This window comes from Falco naumanni, chromosome 12, assembly GCF_017639655.2.
Source record: "Falco naumanni isolate bFalNau1 chromosome 12, bFalNau1.pat, whole genome shotgun sequence".
Taxonomy (NCBI): Eukaryota; Metazoa; Chordata; class Aves; order Falconiformes; family Falconidae; genus Falco; species Falco naumanni.
Window position 1 is genome coordinate 23,101,385 of NC_054065.1, and position 25,328 is coordinate 23,126,712.

Consider the following 25,328-nt stretch of genomic DNA (forward strand, 5'->3'; position numbering starts at 1 on the left):
AAAAATCTGGCTTTAGCATTTATTGCTTACATTTTAGTTCTCTGCAATAATTGAAGAAAGAACATACCCATCCTGAACATTCACTTGGGTAGAGAGATAATGACAAAAAGCAGCCTGCTGGAAAAGCACAGCATACCACATGCTGAATTAGAGTCTTGAATGCAAGGAGGACTTGGAAGATGCCACAAGCTTTGGATCAGGAAGGGCTGGAAGTGTAGCGAAGGGGGGAAAAGCACAGACAACTGGGGACAGCAGGCTGACTGTACTGCAGTGCTGGCAACCCGTCCAAGCTGGTCAATTAGTGGTCCTTCTAGCTCAAGATGCTGTACTGCAACTGAGGCAGAAGACATAGGACAAGTGGGAATCTGGATAGCTGTGGCTTGCCCAGAACTTGGAACAGAGCAGCTGCTGAATGCACGCAGCCAGCCAAGCCCCGCATTGTGGTTTTGTTTCTGATGGCTGCCTCCTGAAAGAGGGATAAAACTGGGGACAGGGGGAGGAGGGAGGAGGGGGCGAGACTTTCAAATGACATTTAGAAAACAGCAAAGCTAGGAGGCAAGGGTGAGTTCAGCATGCTTTCACCTGCTCTGTGGAAAGGGGTTCAAAAGCAAAAGGAGTTTGTGGTTTCGTTCTACTCTCTAGGGAATGTGCTGTCCCGGTGCCAAACCAGCATGCATGTACAGTTGGCAGTTTCTCTGCAGAAGAAGCCTAGCACTAGGAGCTGTGGAAAAGTATCCATTTTTACTTGGTAAATATTTGCATGCAAAACCAGATATTCCCATAGGTTTTTGTGAAGCTCTGTGAATTTGTTAAAAGGAAGGATTTTTGATTTGTGCTGGGGGAGTGTGCGTGCATGGACACACAGTTCCAGTGAGGACATGGTCCTGGAGGATGAGCTTGTTGAAATGGTATCTTGAAGGACACTGAATACCTTTCAGAGGGCAGGCCCCACATTTTGCAAAATTCACACATTGGCAACAGAATAAAAATATTACCATTTCACACTGTCCCTTTTTACCATGAAATCGGACAGGATTTGTTGTGTTTCCCTCTCCTCCTGGGTGAGGTACCCTTCCTCCCAGGCTGTCCTGCAACACCATCACTCTACTGCCCTCACCCTAAAACCTCCTGAAGACATCCTGAAACCTTCTGCTGCTGTATCACAGGTAATATGCAGAGAATAGGATCACAGGTTTCAGGAAGGCCAGATAAATACAGGTGAAGGAATGGGACCTTCTTGTGCTGGATTGGTAGAGGAGGCAGAGCTGACAAATCAATAGTAAGGGCGTGAAAACAAGACATATGGCTGGTTATCATCGTGGTCAGCCAGGGCTAGGCTCAGCAGCGTTTGGCTAGCCTAGGCAGCCCCATGCTGGAGAGTGGGTCAGGTTTTCTGTGGCTGCTTGCAATGGCGAGGGGAAGGGGAGGTCCGTCTCACTCGTGCCAAAGCAGCAGCCTCTGCTCTGGGGAGCTGAAGTGCTGATCTCTGGGGACACAGCGCCGTGCTTGGCTCAGCTGCTCTACCCATTTTCAGCACCCTGCACTGATTTCCAGCCAGACAGGCTTTTATCCTTGAGATACGAGCAGCGACTTTCCTTTTATTCAGAAAGAAGCAGCCATTTTCGAGCATTATAGCAGTGCTGATAATACATATTACAAACAGCAGAGCTGCAAAGGGATGCCAGAGCCCTGCTGCTCACTGATGCCCGACCTTAGGAAAGCCCACATAACCATACCACACCACAGCATCTTGCCTGTGCAATGGGGACCACCCTGTCTGGGGGCACATGGCACTGCAGGAGGGGCAGGGCCACCACCACCATGCGTGCTCCTCCTCTCAGGGGGCTGAGGCGCTCCTCACACAGCAAAATACGCTCCCTGTCAGATCTTCAGGGGATATTCGAGGCATACTACAGTGAAAGTTGGTGTAGATACACACAACAACCCCAGCATGTTGCAGGGGAGAAAGCACGGCCTCTAAGGCCTCCATCATGGCACAAAATGGCGCCTGAGGCTTCCAGCAGCCTGCAGTGCCCTCCCTGGGGAGGGAAATGGCGGCGCTGGGCCCCACCTGCCTCGCCTCACCTCACCTCACTGAGCAGGAGGAGGAGCAGCTCCCAGCTGACTCCAGCACACCAATGGCTTTTGCTTGGAAAGTATTTGTGACTCAACTTAAAATTAGCCCTTAATAACATGGAGATGGTGATCCGAGCAGCAGGAGACAGAGAAAAGAGTATTCTGGGAGTATTTGTCCAAATTCAGCAGGTAAAGGTGAGCTTGCCAGGGTTGCTTCCAGTATGGAATCTCAACTTGTCAGCTAAAATCACAACAGTTTTTATTCATGGAGAACTATCCGCTTGAACATCTGAGTACGTATAGGAAGGAGGGATTTGGGTTGTAAATGAGATGGGTGTTTCCCTATGCAAAATGTCGACTCCAGGAAAGAAAGCACAAGTTCCTTGTGAAACTGCTCTGGGAAGAACCAAAACTCAGATGTTCGCAGTCTGCCTTGCACAAGGGAATTGCATTTTAAAACATGTGTGAATAAACGTGTGCAAACAGACATGAGTTTTCTTAGCAAATGGCCACAGCGCCTGCAGGCACTGTGAGGTGTCAGCCTGACGCTCCTCCCCATGGTGGGGGCTGGCGGGCCAGGCATCCGCAACACCCTCAGCTCCCCGCCGTCATCGCCTGCCCCTGCCCTGGGCTCCCTGCACCGTCCATGGAGAGGAAATGGGGCACCATTCGCCTCGTCCTAGCGGCTGAGGGGGAACCCACCAAAAAACCACCTCTCTTCTTTGGTTAGTTGAATCTCACTCATACAATATTTTATTGGTAGCGTGTCATTAATGATGCAGGTATTGATAATGAACCTGTGTTTTTACAGGTGTGACTGATTTGTTAGATACTCGGGTATTCTGATTCAAATAATGTAATTGTTTATAGTGCCAGCCTTTGAAAAAAACCAGCATTTTCACATTGCCCATGTAAGTTTACTAGATGCGTGTTACCCATTTAGCATCCAGAGGGGCTTGAACTGAGCAAAATTATCAGAAATTTAATTATTTTCTATCACAGGGTGGGAAGCTTAGAGTCTGCCAGAGACCTTTGCACACGGAACTTGAATCCAGGTGTCACCCCAAGCAGTCATGGAATATGGGAACATTTAGCCTTGCACCTGGTTAGAGATCTGGAATCTGGGTTTAGGTCCATTAACCAGAAGTAGTAGACAGAAGCACATCAGCAAACCTTACTTAGGCCATTCTAGGATGGTAATGGCCTGTCTGCACCTGTCCAGTTCAGGGAGCAGGACTGATGAGCACCTTGAGGCAACCTGATACTGGGGCAGCTAGCAAGGTCCTCAGGTGTGGTGCAGGGTTTGGCAGCCAGAGGCAGGACACGCGGGGCTGTAAAGGCAGGCTGCCCCTCTTTCTGCCCCTCAGGGGTGAAGCAACACCCTGCCTGGCGTCCCTTTACATCAAAGGAGCCTTCCAGAGGCCCTACTGATGGTCATGGGGGAGCCACAAGAGCAGCGTAAAGCTGCCTGAGCAGAGTTAGCAGTGTGCTCCCATATGGTCTTGGATTGTACCTTTCCACAAACCAGCTGTACCTCTCAAATAAATACGTACTGGGCAAAGCTCAGAAATGCATCTTTCTGGAGATTATTTCCATCTGCACATCACAAAGGATATATTGATTTAGCTACACTCCTGAGATCAGAGTGGAAACACTATAGCCGGGAAGCAGACACATGTGCTGCTTATCAAAGCTATACATACGGTACAAAAGATACCAGAGTGGAGAGAAACTGGCTATATTTGCACAAGCACACGACCTGTTCTGTAATTCTCTAAAACAAAGGAAAAGGAAGTGCTGAATGCTACTGTTCCTGGGCCGTGCAAATGGCATGTCAGGAGCACACCGATCCTGGCTGAACTCACAGACATGAGGAACATAAGTAGTTGATAATTGCTGTAGATATCAAAGATTGTCCCCCAAAGCCTGTTTATTTTGATTTATTAGTTTGTATTCCTTGGAGCTGCAGGAAAATGCAGTATTTGGTGCAATGGGAAATGATATCCCAGGAGGTATACCAAAGGAAGAAGTCGTATCTCTTTCAGAGATGAGTGCAAAGTGGAACATGTCACCAGAGCAAGGTAGTATTCCCCCTGCAAAACTCTTTCACCCATCCACAAGGAGGATGACTTACACATTCCTCAAATTCATGGCATCTGGGCTTGTAGAGGGTGACATAATTAAGCTCAAAAACTACAAAACAAGAAAGTCCATTAACCAGATCACGCAGTATGCTGGCAATGTACATACCTCAAACTGGTTCCAGAGCTATCAGCGTAATGGTCATCTGTGGGGGTAGAGAGGCCACTCAGGTCTTTTGCAGCATTAATCCTTCCTGGTGTCTCTGGGATAATGGAGAGTAGAGAACATTATTAGAGGGAAATCACAGAATCATTTAGAAAAGATTGAGTCCAACCGTAAGTCTAACATTGCCAAGTCCCCCACTAAATCATGTCCCTAAGTGCCACATCTACACATCTTTTAACCTCCAGGGATGGTGACTCCACCACTTCCCTGGGCAGCCTGTTCTAATGCTTGATAAGCCTTTTTGGTAAATAATTTTTTCTTGATATCCAATCTAAACCTTCCTCAGCACAACTTGAGGCCATTTCCTCTCATCCTACCACTTCTTACTCAGGCAAGACATCAACACTCATGTCACTACAACCTCCATTCAGGTTGTTACATATATATAAATAAGCATATATAGGACAATCCTGCACTTATTTCAGAGTTTTTTTGGCTTTTTGTAGTTTTGCATTTTACCATAAATTAGGCCACAAACAGCAGAAATGTCTCTGGCGGTGAGAGTAAAGGATTACTAAGCTCCTCTTCTTTCTTGCCTCCAACCTCTTTTGCACCTCTCCTGTAGCTAACGATCTCCTCACCGCTGAGTCAACAAGACACATCTCATGAGCAGTACTTGGCCACTTCAGTGCAACCAAACCAGATTGAACCAGCTCGTCTTTGCTGCAGAACCCTTGCATTGAAGCCATCACACAGTATGTGCTACTGCTGTTGTATGCATATCCACGGAAGATTTCTTTCCCTAGACAAAATGATCAGATGGAATGAACACCTCTTCTATGAGGACAGGCTGAGACAGCTGCTGTTGTTCAGCCTGGAGAAGAGAGGGATGCAGGAAGACCTTACTGCAGCCTTTCAATACTTAAAGGGGGCTTGTAAGAAAGATGGGGACCGACATTTTATCAGGGCCTGCAGCAACAGGACAAGGGGTAGTGGTTTTAAACTAAAAGAGGGTAGATTCAGGCTAGATGTAAGGAAAAAACTTTTTTACAATGAGCGTGGTGAGACACTGGAACAGGTTGCCCGGAGAGGTTCAGGTTGGACGAGGCTCTGGGCAACCTGATCTAGTTGAAGATGTCCCAGCTCATTGCAGGGTATTTGGACTAGATGACCTTTAAAGGTCCCTTCCAACTCAAAGTATTCTATGATTCTATGACAAAAAAGCCTCTTCTTGGGGGGATTTGGACAAAAGGTCAGTCAGCAGCCTCTCAAGAAGATGAAGGCCAAGAACCACTGGCTCTGACAAAAAAAGGTGGTGAAGTGCCCTCAGTACCAAGATAGAATTGCCATCAAGTCACTCTTGTGTTTCCTCTACTGATCTAATGCCCCGTGTAAGTCAGAAAAGCATAAAAAAAGAAACCTTTGATGGCTGCAAAAGATTTTCAAGTAAATGACTGATCACCTTGACAACGCTCAGGTGAAGAAAGAGTCATTCCAAAACACACAGCCACCTTCTACAGTCAAATTGAGACCACTTGCAAACCCAGGATGGCTGAAATGATACACAGTATATTGCCTGCTCACAGGGAAGAGCCGACCCTGGATGCTTGGCCTCAAGACTTCCATCTAACGTCTCCAAATTGAACCAGTCTAGGAGAAAGGGATCAGTGAATCCCAAACCCACTGATGTTTCCTCAGCACAGGGTTTGCTTGCTCTGTGGTAACTTGTTCTGCATCAAGCGAGACCTCCTCCTGAGCAAAGGATGCAGAATCAGGCACGAAAAATGGCATAACTGCTTTTCCCTGGAAAATTCCACCCAACATCTGCACAGCAGCTGGATTTCCCAAGTCTATTATCTCATTTCACTGATCTGAATGGATTTGCTCTCAGAACAGTTGCAGATCTGTATATATTACTCATGGCTTGATTCACCATGGTTTTACCTGAATGAAATAATAATTAGCTACACTGTCTCCCTTCCTCCCACTCCCAAATGCTAATTAATTGCAATTCATGACTGAAAAAAGTGGCACATGAATGGTCACTTCGGTCCAAAACGTTAATCGGTTCTAAAAATCCAAACCAACCCTAGTCACTTCACAGTTCAGAACATTAGTGGCAAAAAAGTTCTGCTTCAGTCTCATTCTTTCCATTACTGGAGCCTTAAACACTTTTTTTTTCTTTCTTTTTTTTTTTTTTTTTTCAGATCCAGCCAGAGAGATGCATCGCTAATACACTGGCCAAGCATGGGCACTCTTACTAATCTTGGGCAGTTCTTTAATCCAAGAAAGGTCCCAAAGGAGAAAGTATGACTGCGGTGTTCAGCATGAAGTAAAGACACCAGGCAGGTTCTGGCATCTTAAGTTTGCAGATTTTGATCTACGATCCAGAGCCCCTTACAACAGCTTTGCCATCTCTGTAACTCAAAAGCCATAAATAATTTTACCACAAAACACTTATGCCTCCTACTGAAATGCACATACATGCCAACAAGTCCTCAACAATGAGGCATTTTACATGAAGATTCAGAAGTACGAAGAACATGTTCAAGGCATTCCGAAGAAGAATTTTACGGGGTCTACTTCCCTTTACATGCTTAATGGACACAGCTAGGTTTAGAATGAAATGTCACATATTTTCCTCTTCTGTTTTTTAACTTATTGCTGTTTATAACCCTTACACTCAGCAAACAAACTGGGCTATTCAACTCTGCATTTTCTAATGACGCCAGCCTTTATTCTTTCTCCCTATAACAAAAACCCTTTGAAGTCCCATGCCGTTCGTTACACGTATTCTGATATTTCCCCAGCAAGGATGTAATAGGAGCCAAAACAAGCCTCCAGGTGCCAATATTGCACCTGACAAATTAGGCACACGACTGGAAAAGGATGGGCCCATCCTTCTGCTTAATGTTCATTTCCTCTCATTTCCACATTAACAGGAAGTAGTTGGAATGGAAAAAAGGCTTTCCTTAAAGACCCGAACTATCAAAAGGCCTGGAGCTGTTTCTCCTTGCAAACAAAAAACTTGGAAGCCAGCTACGTCCTATGATTTGGAGCTCATTTACAATGACTTATTTAACCCCTACTGATGGCACGACGAACAGGATGTTATGATTTATTTAACACTTAAAGCGGGTGTGAGAACAAGGTGGATGGTGCCCTTAGACGTAGTCTTTTCATAATTTATTACTCTAAGTGCTTAATTTTTCCTCAGGGAAGCCTTTGATAGCCGGCTGCTGCAGTGTGGTTAAGTGCGTGCATTAAGCTGTAAAGCAAAAAATATTAATAATAATACTAAAAATAATAACTGTAACAGAAGTTATTATTTCACATAATAATAACTTGCACATATTGCTCAGCTGGAACTCTGAAGTGATATCCCCATAACAACTGAATTGACTTGAGGACATTTAATGGAGCAACATAAAGATTGTTGAATTTACCTTGTGAAGACTTTAGCTGCACAATCTAGGCACAAACACAAAGCAAACTCACTCTCACAAAATGCTGCACGGCTCCTAGAAGGCCACTGGAGAACCGTAACAAAGCCGGCTAGAAAAAAAAAATAAAATGACTAACATCTCCTACGCTGGTACCACGGGGGACCCTGGCCAAGAACAGACTCACAAAAAATGTTATGTCTGACTTGCTTTAAAGTTGAACTGCTGCTTAATAATGTTGTAGCATGCCTCAGAGGGTTTATCTTAAAGCACCTTCTTTTGAATGGTCTGTAATCTTTATCTGGAATACAGGACCATCCTTTAGAAACCGTTTTTATGTCAAAGTTACTCAGTGAAATAATGCATAGATCTCCTACCCTCTGGAGATCAGTGTTCAGCTCTGCTTCATGTCATTACACTGAAGGCCCTTGGTGACTTTAGCAAGCAAGATCTGTAGGAACGCTTGCACCTGTGGATAAAGGATTGCAACCTTGAATGATAAATACATATTTCTGGGGGGTTTTTTCCCTCTTGAGCATGCATGTGTGAGCGTAAGTTGTATTTTAATCTAGACAGGCAGGTAATACATTTCACTTTTAGGAGATGAAGTAACGATTTTAGCAAATTACATTCGTCTCTTTAATCTTATATTTCCATGCACACTGAGTTAAATGTTGTAAAACTATCAATTCTGTCAAAACCTAACAGAAAGAAAACAAGAAACCCTGCAATCTTAATGTCCAAACTGACTGGTGATTATCAGGAATTAAATGTGCAGGAATTCCAAATCTTTTCTGATCGGAGATGTCTAGATGACTTTTGTTTTTCCATAATTGTATGAGGTTCCTACATAGTATTTAAGAATCAATTATATTGCAATTGATGTAATTAACTCTAATAATCCAGTAAAAGTCAGTAGGAGGGCTATTCAAGTCAATAGAAAAGAGGGACTATATTATGAAGGTGTTATTAACCTATACAGATTTTTACTAGACATTTCCTTTTCTTACATAATAAATATACAGTGATGAGGAAGGCTGTCATTATAATTTAATGGGAACAATGGCTCATCACTTCCTTTCCTGTACAAGCCTTGACTAATTCTACATACGGTGTATAAGTAAAATGAAGTTAAATGAATCTCGCAAATTAGCTATTAATCATCCATCAATCATCTGTTGCTCCATGATTAAAATCTGTGTTGCATTCAGAGCTGGGAAAGGTATTTGGGGAGTGGCAGGAGCTACATGTACATCTTCCAATTCATTTATTCATGCACTTCCATTTTGCATTGCCAAGGGTACTTACTGAAACCAGTCCTGAAGTCAGAGGAAGTCTCCTGAGGAAAGTTTCAGCCCTTCCCAGGATAAAGTAAAACTCTCATTTACATATTTATAGGCATTGCTCTGGCTTTAAGCATTGTGACCTATGAGAGCCTCATTCATGCTTCTGAATTCAGTCAGACAGCTCTTTTTGGGGAAAGAAAGCAACACTATGAAGTCAGGGATACTGAGGCAGTGGTGTGCCATATGCCATGCAAAGTGAGGAAGAACATTCCTCTGTCCAAGATCCTAATCTCCTGTTTTACTCTCTAAGCCTTTTGCATTGCCTGATGAGGCAAAAGGGAGTTCCGCTTGAATGTGACTACTAAAATTGGGCTTTTTAGGAACTTCTGTCTTCATCTTCAGCAAGCTGAGCATAAGCCTTATTAGATATAGAAGACTGCATTAGCAGAAGTGCTTGTCTTGACAGTAGACAAAGATCAATCAACTGTGCTACTGTTATTCGATGTACCAGGTGCCTTCTACATGGCTGGCTACAGGTGACCCTCTTGCCTTGCACTCTGGTACCTCAGTCTGGGCAGCTCCCCATGGCATCACGCATCTTTCTCAAAAACCAGAACACACCATTGTGAGCAGCTCCAAAACATACCCAAGTACACAGTGACTTGGTGTTATGCTGTGACCACTTTCCTACATCGAGCTGAGGTGATCAGAAAAGGTCCAGGAGAAGGCAATGACAGACAGTGTTTTATTTATTCTGGTATATCCTCAGTACATGTCACTGAATTTATGCAAAGAATGAGGCTGAGGCTGAGGCTGAGGCTGAGGCTGAGGCTGAGGCTGAGGAGAGGAGATTTGTTTGTCTGCTGTTAAAATACTTTGTATAAGATCTTGGGAAGAGGATGTAATTTTGAAAGCTCTTCCTATACAGACCCCTCTCCACCTTTGTTCACATGTTTACACTGCTTTGCATAAAACATAGTATGTGTACTCAACTAAAGAAAGAGGGAGCTGTGATGTTGCAATAAATACAACATACAGGAGTCCAGTAAAGCTTTGTAACTACGGTGCTGATTATTTAAAAAAAAAAAAATCACAGCAGTAGGGCAAGTGCTCTACAGATATCAATAGTTTCACCAGAACTGACCTGTGTTACACAGAATGAATGAGCTTTGACTACAGGAACACAGATAGGCAACCCTGCTGACTCCTGCTGAATAAACCTATTGTAAAGCTGGCTAGCAACATCCTTCCAGGGCTCTTGGACTTGTGGCTTCATCTAGTCCGGGACTCCTGAGAGCATTTTTTTTTTCTTTATAACAGCATTACACTTTCCTATATTGCTAAACACAGAAGACACTTCTGATGTTCGCATTGCGAGCTTCACTCGCGGCATACTTGATTTGGTGGTGTTTGACAAAGCCTGTGCTTTAATTCAGGAGCCAGTTCTGTGATAACAAGGACATAGAAGGAAAAAGCAGTGCTCCGTGAGGCATTAAACCTCCTTTTTTCTTGTTGCAGGCCAAAGCAAAATGCCCACAGGCATCACACAGACCCACATACCAATAATTAGTTCACCACAGCAGGTATACCTCACCACAAAAGCTGTATTTTGAAAATGAGATCTTTTCTTTTGGGAGAATCACAATGCCTAACTTCTGGGCATGGGAAGTTAGGTTACGATGGGGTGTGAGCAGAATGCAATGCCGCCTGCTGCCAGCGCCTCCCAGGGTCCCAGCTCCGCTGCCCTGCACCGTGCCAGTGCTACACGAGAAGCACACGGGTGTTTTTCAGGTGTCTTTGGAACTGCAAGCCCACGCAAACAAGCTGTGCCAAAAATGATAGACTGAGAACTGTTAAAGTACAGCAATTCAGCAGTCAAAACTTCCTTTATTTAAATCCCCAAACACCACTTAGTTATGTAATAATCTCAGTTCTTCCATGCTCCAGGAGCTTGCCTTAAATTGTCTGGAGCAGCTCCTCAGCCGACACAGATAGTCCCAGCCTGCAGAAGGCAGTGGAACTGGGACGGTTCCCACCAGCTGCTGCTTTGCCCCAACTGCAATTGCATTTCACACACAAAAGATGACAACAATCTACAAAAAAAACCAAAACAAAACAAAACAAAAAAAAACCCCACCCTCTCCTCAGTTTGAATTTTCATCTGCAAGAAAAGATTCCAGTGTTTGGGCTTCCATGGAAAATCAATATGGTCTTATCTTTATTTTTTTACTTAAAAAAAAAATACTTGGGATGACAGTATTAGGTAGCACTGTGAAAAACAACTAAATATAGCAGTAGATCATGGTGGGTGTGAATGGAAAACAAAGGAGTCAGGAGCCGAGCTCCTGCTGCTGTTACGTCACTATAACACCCATAATTATGTTATTATGTACACTGCCCACTTCAACTATATCTGGACACCACTTACCATGATAAAAATCTGATTAATAACATGACATATAATCTTGGTTTCTTTGATAAGCATTAACTTCTGTCTTCTATATTCTTTTTCAAACAGACAGGATATTTGTTTTGCCTCCCTTCTACAGGGAGTTTGGAAGAGAGAACATACAGAAAAAATTAAAAAGGGTGATTTAAAATCTCATTGCTGGACTCATTTTATCTTGGTGTAAAAACATGTTAAGCCACTTACAAAGCATTGCTGTGCATAAATTCTCCTTCTCACAAACGTCTAACTTTTATAAATACTATAACCTACATACAGAAATTCATCTGGACTTGGGGCACACTTAGCTATACAACCGCTATGCCTTTTTATCCTGAGCACCACAGCTTTCAAACTCAAAACGCCCTCATATGAGGTACCTTGGGGAAGGCTGGTGGGTGGCTCAGGCAAGCGGTGCGGCGAGGACCCCATGGGTTTGGTGCTGGAGGAGACACGGGAGGATGCGCGGTGCCAGCGGTGGGGCGGCTGTCGCTGCTTCCCAGCACCGGACAGCACCATGGGGCACCTCAGGCGGTTCTTGTGGCAGCCCCATCACACCCTCTTTCACTGCCTGTGCCCACAAAAGCAGTACTGCAAATTTCTGCAACTACACTAACATTTGGACAAAGTGAAGTATTTTAAAGGCCCTGAGGCTTGTTTTTTAGCATCTAGAAAGTGAGAGGGGGGAAAAATAAAACTGGCAAAAAAATGAATGAAAAACAGTGCCCTCCAAGATGAAAGATTTTTTTTTTTCCTTTAGCTAAATGAATATTGAAAAAACATACATCTTATTATGTCTTCAGCCCCTGAGGTTATCCTAACTGGTTTGTTTCACAATTCACCAGGAAACACCTTCAAGATATTTCTAAGATAACTGTTAACCGTCTGACTTTCATCTACAATAGAGGAAATCTGTATTGCCAACAGCTTGTTCTCAGAATTCCACCTTAAAACAGTTTTAGTACCACCAGACCAGAAGGGTTTGATGCCAAAGAGCTGTTCTGTCCTATTGAAAGCAGAGAATGGCTTCCTCTGCAATATGTACAAAGAGCAAGGAAATTTACTCAATTAATGTGAAACACAAAATGGCATCTGCCATCTGGAGATGCACACAAAAGCCATGGGCAGTCAAACACTTCTTAAGACTTTGGCATGTAAAATTAACATATTTTAAGACTTAAAGGGACATGTGAACTCCTAGTACACGAGCATTTCATTTTTCTCAAGGCAAAATAAAACAGACAATAGAATATTTACAGTGTAATGTCACAGAAACAACAGTGCTAACCACCTACAAAAATTTGTCTGTGTTATCAAGACTGCCATTTGTATACTGCTGGATAGGAACTGAGAAGTTATTTATTTAAATATGCATTTTTAAACAGTGGACAGAAATATGCTTTCACTGAACTTTACAACTGCACTAAAGTGTGCTCTCTTACTGAGACTGGTGTAAAAGTCTTGTTGTTTCTTCTTGTGTGCAACACTGTGCAACCACTCTGGATTTACTTTTCATTACAAAAACAGAGTGATGCTGACTGGTCAAGTTTAGTGCAGATTCAAATTGTACAGAAGGGGCTGCCTTTACTCCAAGCATTTTTAAATATTCTTTTCTTGAATAAAATGAAGAAAGTTCAGCTTCAGTGTCTGTTCCCTTTTGTGTATTAAAAAAAAGCATACTGCTTTAAAAAAAACAGGACATATGGCATCTAAGTGGTCACCACCATAAATTATTCAACCTCTGCTCACTCCACAAACATAAATCTAACAAAATGCAAAACCTGAGGCCTCACCGCCAAACTCATGGTCACGTGTCCTCAGCGGTGTCTTCAGCACACATTTGGCCACACAGATCTGGTCACCCCATCCAAATTTTTAATCCAGACACCCACTGTGATATACAAATTTACCTGCTTTTTACTCTACCTGCATCCTCAGTTTTGACATTCCCCAGGATCACCTGAGCTGAGCCCTGCTATGTTAGCTGAAAACACAGGACCAGCTTCACAAACCCTGTCTCATGCATCATGCTGCAGAGAGAACGACAAAAGCAGGGGTGGGGGGTGGGTGGGGGGTGGAAATCAAATCCGTTCCTGCCTGAGACAGTGTGTGGTTCGGCAGCGATCTCCTGAGTGATGTTGCTCAGGATGAGCAGGATGCATGTATAAATCGGCCACATTTGTCTTGCAATAGCAACTTTAATTCAGGCACCCTACAACTTTGCAGTGATATTCCCAACTCTCTTCTAGCAGATGCTCTTTTTTTTTAAAAAAAAAAAAAAAAAAAAGCATCAAAGTGAACATTTCAGAGTACACAAGAAAGTTGGTTTACAGAGGAATGCAGAGCCAAGGACACTGAACCTGCAAGTACTTAGTCACGTGAATTATGATAATGTAACCAGTACAATACAGTGAGATTATAGACATTGCATTTATTCAGTTGTGTAGGAAAAGGGAGGCAATTAGCTTAGTGGAGCTGGAGTATTAATGAAGGAGTGTCAGCTGAAAAAACTTAAATAGTGAATCTGTCACTCACTTCACAAGTTTCCTCTTTTATTATATTGACAAAGATTTGTTTTTTAAGATTTAGTTATGCTGATTAATTTTTAATTAAAGTACTCTCAAAGGTAACCCAATAAAAAAAATAATATGAAGCAGAAGTCATCATTCCAGTTATCAACATTCATGTGGCCCATACATTTTGTGCTACACTGTATAGCAAAAAAAAAAGTACATCAAACTGTACACTCAGCCAGAAAAAGAGCACTGAAAATGCACTAAAGCATCATTTAAATTTTATTTACCAGTTTGTTGATTTGTGCTTGCATTTGCGAGAGTGTGTCTGTGAGAGGAGAAACAGAGACAGAGACAGAGAGAGGGGGAAGAAAATGACTCATGACTGACAATGTTACCATGTAAATGGTCATAGTTGTGGGCTTCCCTGGGGGATTTTGTAATACCACAGCAAAAATCTAGCTAGCCTGCAATTACCGTGCCGGCAGCAAGTCCCTCTAGCATGAGCCATAATGTCTGGCTACAGCTGGTGGGAGCGATCTGGCTGTGTCCCCCACCGGGAGCATCCTGGGCTCTGGGGACCGGGTGGCTGGCACGGGGCAAAGCTGCTGGCACAAGCTGACACCTCCAGGCAGGCAGAGCTCTCCCAAAAACTACTTCCCACAGAGCAACGTGAAAGTGGAGAGACCAGAGCTGGTGTCCAGAGCTACCAGCCCAAGACTTTTCAAAATCACTGAAAAAGGAACACATTTATTACAAAAAAACTGTTTAGGCAGCTTTCATGCACAGCTCCTCTCTTAGCACATGTGTGTACATTTGGAGTATGATGCCCAGCCATCTTCTCCTAGGGCAGAATCCCATCTTGCAAAAGAAACCCTCACTGCCACTGATGTGAAGGACTCTGTGTTAAAAATAAAAATACGGTCCTCAGCAAAACAGAGAAAGGTTCCCGGGTGAGGAGCGTGAACCCATGCCAGTGACAGACTTGAAGTGCAACATGACGGAGATGCTGCTGTAACTGGACAGTTGAGGGATGAGCTGGGGTTTCCAGGCATGTCACGGGGATGACATCCCATGGCTCCGGGGGCCGGGGCTGCTGAGCCCGCTGCCGGCCAATCCTTGGAGTGTCACTTACATGAGCTCCAAAGTAATCTTCTGGACCACCCTTCAGGAAAAAGATAAGATGTCATGATCAGCTAATAGGAAGTGACAAGAAGAGATAAAATGGATTGGGAGGGAGGGAAGGTTTTGGACTGAAAAGGCATTATTCTTTCCTCTAATGCCAGCCCTGCTAACAATAGGGCTGAGTTAATTAATGAACTATTTAAGCACTTTCATCCATTTTTACATATAAAATTAATTTTTGTACAGATAAATATAACACAATTAACCTGTAGTTTGTTAAACAATCATACATGGCAATCCTTTCAATCTAGTGGGGAAAACACTTTTACAGAAAAAAGAATTTAATTAGGGAAAAAGATTGTGAAGAGTCTTTGTTCGTCTACTCTTCCAGCCATTGCCTTCCATCTGGCACAGGAACCCATTACCAAGACATCTGAGCATCTTCCACAAAAAAATAAACCAACAAACCACAAAAACCACAAAAAAACCCCCGAAACAAACAAACAAAAAAACCTGACCAACAAAAAAAACCCAAAACAAAACACAAAACCCCAACAAAACATCTCCAAAATATAAACCCGCACAAAAAAACTCAAACCATCAACCAAACCCCCAAGTTTCTGGCTTTCCTCCCTCTTGAGGGTAGAAAATCCTATCTGTCAGACTGCGTTCACTTGCAATTAAGAGATCTGCTTCACTCCTAAGAGAATGTTAGCACATCACTTGACAAAGTCCCACTGAGCACGCAGCGAGAGAAGTTTCTCCCCAAGTGCTGCTCCAGTGGCACCTGTAACTGGGGAGGATGTGTCTTACGCCCTGCAACCACCCCGCTGCACACACACAAAGCCCCCGGTACTCGGTCAACTCCGCAAACTTCAACAAGAACCTAATCAGAAGTACCAGGCTTTTAAGATCGTAGCACTGCCGTGATGATAATCAGTTTGGTGGGGGGAGAAGCGTTTCTGGTGGGTACAAATCCCAGGACAAGGGGGAGCGATCTCCGTGCAGCAGCCGTGTGAATGGCAAGTAACAGCAGCGAACTGCTGCCTTCGGTGGAGAGCCGAGTGCGTACCACAGACACAAAAAGGCTCCCTTTACACTGTAAAGAATTCAGAGCTTAATCAAGCCACAATATGTTTTGAGGCTTTTGCCAAAAAGTACAAAAAACTGTAGTCAGTGTAGCTAAGCATTTGATAACAAGCATGGTTTCTTCTGTTCAACGTATTTTCCTGGTGTATTTGTTTGTAAAGGTAGAGATAAGTATAGTAACACAATCTGTTCTTTAATATCATAGGCAAAGAAAAATCACAAGTCACTAGCTACAACAGTTTACAATCTTTGTGAGACAGCTGCAAGTATATGTTTATTTTTTTTATTCTAAATATCTCAGATGGAGCCTGATCCTTAAAAACCTTCCTCCCTCCAATGATGCTCGTCTGCAACAATAATGTTAATGAAAACCAACTGCTGATGTTAGGAAAGAAAAGAAGATGAGGCTCAGATATCCCATACAATGCTTGTAATGGTTATTTTCACTAAAGATAAGAAAGCAGACTTGTATGTGCAATATCACAGAAACAAGCCATTCTGCCCCTATCTACAATTTTGACAGTTATCTATGGAAAATGGAGACTTAAAAAACTCTTAAGAATAATTATTAGAAATCATAGCCAAAATAACATACATCAGCCTTGATTAGTTACATGAAAAAGCAGCCTTAAATTGATAGTTTAAAAACAGGAAAATTAGCAGTATGATTAAGTATGAATGGCTAATAAAAAGAATTTTGCTAAAACAGATTAAGGTTCAGATCAAGGTCACAAAAGGAACTGATTGAGGAAAACTGTCATTTTTGCTGGGACTCAGTAGCTGTTTTAGCAACGCTGTTTCCTCTGAATCACAGTCTTGTAATGAGAAATTATACTGCTGGGGTTAATAAAGACTTGGCATGTTTGCCCCAAAATTTCAGTTAAAACACTGTGGTTAAAAAGGCAAATTCCTTGTGTGTAAGTAGATGGAAAGGGATATAACTAAGCTAAGTAACCTCTAGTAAAGGTTATAAGTGAATATAAAATAAGGTGAATTTACACTGTAGTTCCAGTTCTCGTGTTTGTTGTAAATTCACCCAGGAAAAAGAAAAATCTGCAAGTGACCCAAATCCCCCTTTGTCCCCCTGTTTCTTCCAAAATAAACAGCTGCTAGTCCCAGAACCCCATTAGCAGAGGCTAGGCAGAGAAGAGCTTTACTAACGGGGTCTGAGATTCGCCTTTCTGCCAGCTTCGCCCCTTGGCTGCGGATAACCTCCAGAAGGGTATGTCTCTGCTCCTTTTTCTGTCCTGATGGGTCAGGAGCTGAGCAAAGGCCTGTTTTGGTACAGTATTTTTACCATCCATACGTATGGTCTGAAATTCAGTGTTCCCAAGGGAAAGATTTACAGGGAGGCTTCTCCCAGGCAAAGCTCGTCTTCCTGCGTGCAGGTGCCGGTGGTCCTCTGCTGCGAAGGGGGTAGTGCTAGTGCCTAGAAGATACAGGCACAGCTGACCTCAGGAATTTCAGAGCAGAAGCAATCTTTTGCATGCAATTCCCCTCCGCAAACTACTCTAGTTTCTTGTCATCCCACTTGCAGGCAGCTGGGGTGATCCCTGAAGAGGCCAAAGAGCTGATGTGTGTTACATTGCCTCATATTTCCACCTTGTCCCGACGGCACGTAAGAGAAAGAGGGAGGGACCACAAGCATTCAGGTTGCTCTCCACCACCTCAGTGCTCCCAGTGCCACGGGACCTCGGTGCCACCAAGCTGCATGGCAGCAGCACACCCAGCTGCCCTCCAGAGAGGTTTTGTTCAGAGCGTGCAATTCTACACACACGCGCAGGTCCAGGCTCCGTAGGCAGGACCAGCTGTCCAGGGAGGAGAATTTTAACATCAGTGAAACTCTTCAGTGATAACCCCTGCTTCATGGATACAATGCTCCGGTGAAATAAATCATGTCTAAAAGCTGGGGGCTACGAGGGGCTGGGATTTTTACTCCTTGGGTTATTTCCTCCTGGGCTGGTACTTTGCACAGGAAGCAGCTGGCACGTCTGGCCTGCGACGGGAGCTGCCGCAGCCCTCCTGAGCATTGGGTTGCTGCTCGGTGGCATAAGCTATTGTTGTCGTTACTACTATCGCCAGACCTGATCGGGGTCAGCAAGCCAACGTGAGACCTGTTGTATAACCTAGCAATAAAAAGACAGTCCTTGTCCCAGAACACACTCGGGCTGGTTTTCTGACAAGCTGTAACAGGTTCTGCGGCGGCACCTTTTCTGTTGCTAAATAAAGAACTTCTGTCTTGCAGAGCCTAAACCCATTGCTGAAAGATTGAAAGGAAAACGAACTAATAGGACAAAGGGGCTGTGTGTGGGACTGTTTTTAACATTTGTTTGTTTTGATCTTAGTTGCAAGTAATTCACATAAAGCGAAGCGCATTGACACTCCGAAGAAAATAACTACTCAATTTTAGAAAGGACAACTGCTTGCAGACCAAACCAAATGCAAAAAATCAGAATCATCCCGATAAGATTACTGGGCCAGAAATCACGTTTTTATTAGTACATAAAACACATGTCACTTGACAATGAGTATCTGCAGCATAGAGTGAAATAACCCTCCAGCAGCAAAGTCAATATTTAAATCAATATCTCTGGTAAGGAAAATATCTTGCTCATTGATATAGATTGTATTTTTTTCCTTATGAATCTCTCAGGAGGCAAACAGCATATTTCTGTTGTAAAAGCAACTAAACAGTATTGCCAAACTGGTCTAATCATTCCTAGAATTCAATAGCATGATGCTATGAAATTATTAATGTTGTTATAAATGCCATTTGACCTCTATGTCAGGGATGTATCTCCTTTCCAGAAAAAGGCACCTACATTATTTTGGCCCTGACACTGCTGAGTGTGAGCCCAGTAACTTCAGTGGGAGCTTAGGGCACCCTGGATGAATTTTTTTCATTACGTAGGTACGTAATGATTCAGCTACTCAAGGCTAAAATCCATAAGAGACGTTAGTGCCTTCATGTTAATTGCTGCAACATCCTCCATCCACTCCAGCAAAGCTGTGCAGCATTACAGAAAGGCTCACAGATTGCCAAGGCCAGAAAGAGGATCAGCACGCAGAGTACGCCCCCGTGGCACGCACCATCACCCGGGCTGAGGGACTCCTGGGCCCCCCTCCCCGGGACAGTGATGTATTTTGCATTACAGAGCCATTATAGCTAGGTAAAATACACAATCCTGGAAGCACAGCACTACCCCTTCCCAGTCTCTCATTTTAAGCACCTTTCACGAAGTCAAGCTCACTTGTTTCTTCTCCTTTTAACCCCGTGATAATTTGGTTTCTTTCTGCAATGCGATAAAATCCTCCAAGGAGTGGTAAGAACCATCCCAGCCCACAGCCTGGTGGCCAGCACACTTTTTAGAGAGGAGAGAGCCATGAATTTGCTTGGCTTTGGGACAAGGAACCTGTTAAACACGAATTTCCCACACCTAGGAGAGACACCCTAACTTATAGGCTATCCTATGAAAGATGGGAACTGACACCACCATGAGGACATCTTGCAAAGAAAGCAGTGCTGGGTGCAGTGCTGTTGGAGCCCATTGGCATGGGCAAAGCCGGTGCACTGACTCCTGAAAGATTCCCAGATGCCCCTGTACATAGCTGCACACTGAGGGATGGCTTTGGCAAACACAGAAACAGCACTGGAGCACCTCAGGGGCTGGATGATCCGCGATGGCAGTTTGTATACAGACACCTAGAGACAGCCTATGCTCTGCTTTAGGCTCCTACATCCATTGGCTCATTCAGGACCTTACAAAACTGTTCAGACACTTGTGTCCTATGAAAACTAATAGCATAGCACTTGCAACTGTTTCGAAGTGCTGTTAGATGCCTCGCTGCCCCTGAAAAAGTTGTCCCTCGATGCCTTGTGGGACCGAGTCCTTAGAGGCGACAGATCGTATGCATTCTTCAGATAATGGGAATGAGTTCTTATTAGAAAAGATGGGTTCTTGAAACTATATAATATAAAAACAATTTAATTCAGCACATACACACACACACACACACACACACACACACAAAGTTTTCCCCAGGTTATAATCCCTCTACAGATATATCTTCCTCTTTCTTAAAACTGCCAACCAACCAAAAGAAGGTAAGTCTAAAAAATTAAACTACGTTTCCTGTTCAATACCAGCTTTGATTATTCAGCGGGGTAGGCACAGTTTAAAACTATCCAATGTGCTTCTTTTTCTCCTGCTTTATGATTTTTAAACTTCTTAAGACTTTTAATGCAAGTACTAGGACAGGGCAACACAAAGTATTTTTTCATGTGCTTTTAACCCCTCCACATGGAGGTTGCTGAAACAGTTCAGAATTTTGAACCACGGTAGGGTGGCGCTGGCTAAGATCTGTCCCTCTCTGGTAGCTCTTCCAATATGATTAATAGAAAGATGCATCGGGATTAGTTTTTGTACAAGACAACAGTGTGCATCCCCGAGGTCTTCATTTACAAAGAACAATCTGGAAAGCTTCCCAAATTTTGTTTTTAAACTCTTGTCCAGCATCGCTTTGGCCCATGCTGCAGGTAAGGGATGCTTTGGTCAAAAGAGATGGAAAGCTATTCAGCGAGGTAAGCAGTGACTGATTTAACCAAACCCACACTAAGCATAAACCCGTATCAGAGGAACAGATCAGAGTTGAAGCTAAAATCAGCTCCCACCTCGCAGCCTTTCCTGTAATACAGTATGAATCAGAACCTCCATTTGCCAGAGTTTTGCATTTGACTTCTAAACAGACTCAGTGATTACACCTCCTGGAGGTGCAACTGCGTGTGACACCAGGAGAATTCAATGCCAATGGAAAGCAAAAGGTTTTCTGACTCTCAAGAGATGGTTTCCTCCTCAGCAGGGTTGATGTGACAAATGATCATCACTTCCAGAGTCTGTGGTTTGCTGTGAATTAATTTACCAAGGGAATTCCCGTCCCGTCAGCGTTGATCCAGCAGCATGCACAAACACGGGGCTACAGCACCAGCTGATGTAAACTGGGAAGGCTCTGCTTGATCCGGCTGACATCGGACATTCACTTACAATTTCTGAATGGAGAATTAAAAGGAAGAGTGGGATGACATACCCACAGCATTGCTAGTTTGGAGGGGGTTGAAAGCAAATTGACAAAACGTCTGCTACCAGAGAAATGCTAATGCTACCTCTATCGCCACAGAAGGATTCTTTGAGGAATCTGGGAGACAGGCTTAAACACGGAGCTTTGCAATGTGCCTGGAAATGCATTTGACCCCATGAGCCTTGGTGAAGCCAGGTACCCAGGGCCATGTAAGGATGGAAGTGACAAGAGGTCACAGACCGGTGGCAGCGGCTTGGATGAGAATTTCTGCGTGGGATAAAGCAGGTGGAAATGTTTTCCCTTTCAGCATTCCGACCAACCCGTTGCAAGGAGCAGGCTGGGGAAGAGCAAGGCCCTGTGTGAGACAGAAACACATCGCAGCAGCTTACACTGGAGGCAGAGTACATAACTCTGCTCCATCCATCCACGTGGACCTGCAGGGTTTTAGAGGGGCTCCACCCAATTTCTGCAAATGCAGACCTGCACGGCCTCATTTACATCAGGGTGCTCCTTCCTAGCTGACAGCCAGGCAAACCCTGATCAATCAGGGATAGCTCTCCTATTTGCAAAGCCTATCCTGCGCTGTTTAGCTTGGTAAAGCACAAATGGTTAATCTGAAAAGCAATCTGGCAGAAACAGGGTTTGGGAACAAATTCACCAAACTTACACAGTGGCGTTTAAACGGAGCAGGACATTAGCTGATACTCAGTGGGCAAACTTAATGGCCAACGTCACTCTATTAGCCTTTTCCCATGAAAAACCTGCACCCTAGGTGCTACCAAGTGCTAATTTGTTAAGAAAGCCTTAATTGAGTGACAGTTAATTATTGACAGATTTGAACTACTTTATCTCTCAATCAAAACCTGGCTCTGTCCCAGGCAGCAAGCAATTTACAGCCACAAAGGTAAATCTGGCCACGTGCAAGCTTTTTATGCTGAGCCTGATGGCTCTCCCTCCCCCACCCCAAGTTTCTGCTAAAATTTCTCTCTGAAGGAGCCGATGATCCCCTGGTGATCACCAGCCCACGTCAAGGTGGTTACCCTGCTTAACCCCACTTGGCAGAGTGGGAATTACTGAGGGGACATCCATCTGGAGCTGCCTGAGATAAGAGGTGTCCAGTGTTAATAAACAGGCTTCCTCTACACCTCAGCAGGGCCTTCCTTTTCTAAACAGTCTTCCTTTAATGTTGTAAAATGTTTTTTTCCATTTACTCAACGATCATGCCTTTGACAGTGGGGGAGGGCCAAGGGAAAGAGAAAAGGGTGAGGGGAGAGGAGAGGAGAGGAGAGGAGAGGAGAGGAGAGGAGAGGAGAGGAGAGGAGAGGAGAGGAGAGGAGAAAATTAAGACTCAGCATATGTTTCTAAGGCATTGAGACACCTGCTTTTGAAATTATGTTACTAATGCTAAAAGTTCTCCCAGCCTGGCTGTTTTGCTTGCCTTCTGCACACAAACAACACGTGAAGAAAGAAAAAGAGGAAAAAAAAGAAAGAAAGAGAAGTAAGGAAAAATAATGAAAGGAAGAAAGAAAGGAAAAGAAAGGGCTAAAGATTAAAAGAAAGAGAGAAAGAAAAAGAAAGAAAGAAAGAAAAAGAAAGAAAGAAAGGAGAAAGAAAGAAAGAAAGGAGAAAGAAAGAAAGAAAGAAAGGAGAAAGAAAGAAAGAAAGAAAGAAAGAAAGAAAGAAAGAAAGAAAGAAAGAAAGAAAGAAAGAAAGAAAGAAAGAAAGAAAGGAAAAAGAAAGAAAGAAAGAAAGAAAGAAGAAGGAAGAAAGAGAAGGAAAGAGAAAAATAAAAAAGAAGTGAAGACAGAAAGAGAGAGGAAGAAAGACAGAGATGGAAGGAAAATGAATATATTATAGTAGCAGCAGTAGTAGTAACCGCAGCGGTATCACAGTCATTCACTGCAATATGTCTAAACATTCATAAATGTTTTATGCATCCTAAAATGCCATGTACAGGGGATACGGCATCCCACTGAGGTTAATGAATGAATGAGGTGCCCTTGAAGGTTAATTTGCGCAAACAAAAGGTCAAGGGACATCTTCAAAACAAAATATTGATTAAAGCAAGTTAAATGTTTTGACTTGAAGGAGACATGAAGGATTAAAAAGCAAAATAAAGCAGTATGGATAAGAAAGGAACAGGAAAGAAAAAACATCACCCCCAGACACAAAGGAAATGGTAGAAAACATATCTGAATCAGCTAGTCATCTGCTAACAAGCTGTAAAGATTTCCAATGACAAGTTGTCACATTAGTTTAGTGAAACTGAAGCAGCACTTATCCCTTTTCCTGTGCTTAATCTCTCAGCGAGCTGCACAGAAACATGCTACCACGTTTAATAGGATTAGTTTAGTTCACTTTCTCCTCTCTGGAGGTTGTGAGGTTTTTGGTTGGGGTTTTTTGTTTGGGTTTTTTTTTTTCTTTTCTATTATTATTTTATTTTTTAACAATTCTATTTCCATCAATACCAGGTTCTTGAATTAAATTGCACTCTGCTGAACCACCTAGGTTGCATTCACTCTCCAGGTTAAAGGCATTTTCTTCCAAAGGTTTCCTTTTTGAAAGGAGGAGCCAGGGCAAAGGGAAGAGAGGAAAGGCTCCAAATTCAGCAATTACACACATCAGGCACCCAGTTCTCCTTTCTCACACACACTGATGATGCTTTATTGATATCAGTAGAGTTATTTTTAATTCACATCAGCATAAGCAAGAGCAGCATCAGGCCTTTGTGGTTGCAGGGTGTTCTCCTTTTTATGCATGAGAGTAGTTGGACCTTCCCCAGCACTGAAGAAAAAAAAAAAAAGAACAAAGGAAAAAGAAAAGAAAAAAAGAAAATCCACTAGTATTTGTAGCCCCGTTCCCTCATTTAGTTGGAACAGACACAGCAAGGAAAATGATCAAAGAAAAGGCAGTTTCAACAATATACCCCTGTCACTTTCAATTTTGTTGTCAGACTCCAGAGGGACAGAGGAATCACCCATGGTCACGGGCACACTGCGAAAGTTTTCCTAAGTTTCTTGCATCTGTTTTGGTTTTTTTTTTTTTTTGGGGGGGGTCCCCCTTAAAGAAAGAAATGCAAGCACAGAAAGCTGTCAGCTTGCAGCAAACCTTTTCTCTTCAGAGGCAACAAAATTTGGAGGAGGATTTCATTCTGATGGGACAAACCTTGCAGCTGAACCTAGACCTGACAACCCCCATATCTGGAGGAAACCTAAAGTTTGTGAAAAACATACCAAGTGTTAGGCAGAGGCAGAGCAGCAAGAGAAGAGAACCCACAGACCTGAGCACACCCAGGCTTTGAATCCAAACTTTGTGAACATAGATTGCTTTTTGTTGGGATCCCATATGCCCATAACTCAGAAAATAAACAGTTTGACTACCTTATAATCTATTAATGACCAAGAAGGCCACTGGACCAAGGACCCAGTAACTACTTCGGGATCTGTTAATTACTAAGAAAACAACCTAGTAACTACCTTATGATCTGTAAATTACCAGGCAAAGGACTTGGTAATTCTACAGGACTTTGAAGATGCACTGGAATCTACTACAGTTTGCTAGCAGGGACCACGCCTGCCATCGGTCAGGGGACTGGGGTGGACAGCAAGGGACAGCAACAGCCACGCACCCAGCCACAGCAGCAGGAGGCTGCCCCGCCACTGCCCAAGGCGTCGGGCCCTGGAGCCGGCACCGGGGACAGCTCTGCTCACTACAAATCCTGAACGGGAGCTGCTGGCACGGGGGTCCTCCAGACCCCCTCTGAGGGATTAAATTCTGGAGGAAGAGCTTTTCCTCCACTTCAAAAATGTAGGTGATGGGGTGGGGGGATTATTTTTGCTGCCAAGCTTTGAGACATCAATTTGCATTCCTTCAGGGCTGTCTGTCCTCCGGGATTAAAAGAGAGGAAGGGTCTGGAGCACTCAGTGCTCAAGACGGTGGGCGAGTGAGTGGAAAGCATGCATTTAATTCCAGTTGGCCTTGGTGTGGCAGGTCATAGGGCCGGTGTGTTTAGCCCGGAAAAAGCTGC

At 43.6% G+C, this 25,328-nt stretch overlaps 1 long non-coding RNA gene across 2 annotated transcripts in view; it reads right to left on the reverse strand.

Annotated features, from left to right (window-relative positions):
* LOC121096386 overlaps window positions 1-25,328 on the reverse strand; it is a 67,015-nt gene that overhangs the window by 38,968 nt on the left and 2,719 nt on the right. For both annotated transcript variants that reach the window (XR_005830474.1, XR_005830473.1), the window contains exon 2: window positions 4,327-4,420. This is a non-coding gene — a long non-coding RNA (uncharacterized LOC121096386). The remainder of the gene's footprint in view (window positions 1-4,326; window positions 4,421-25,328) is intronic.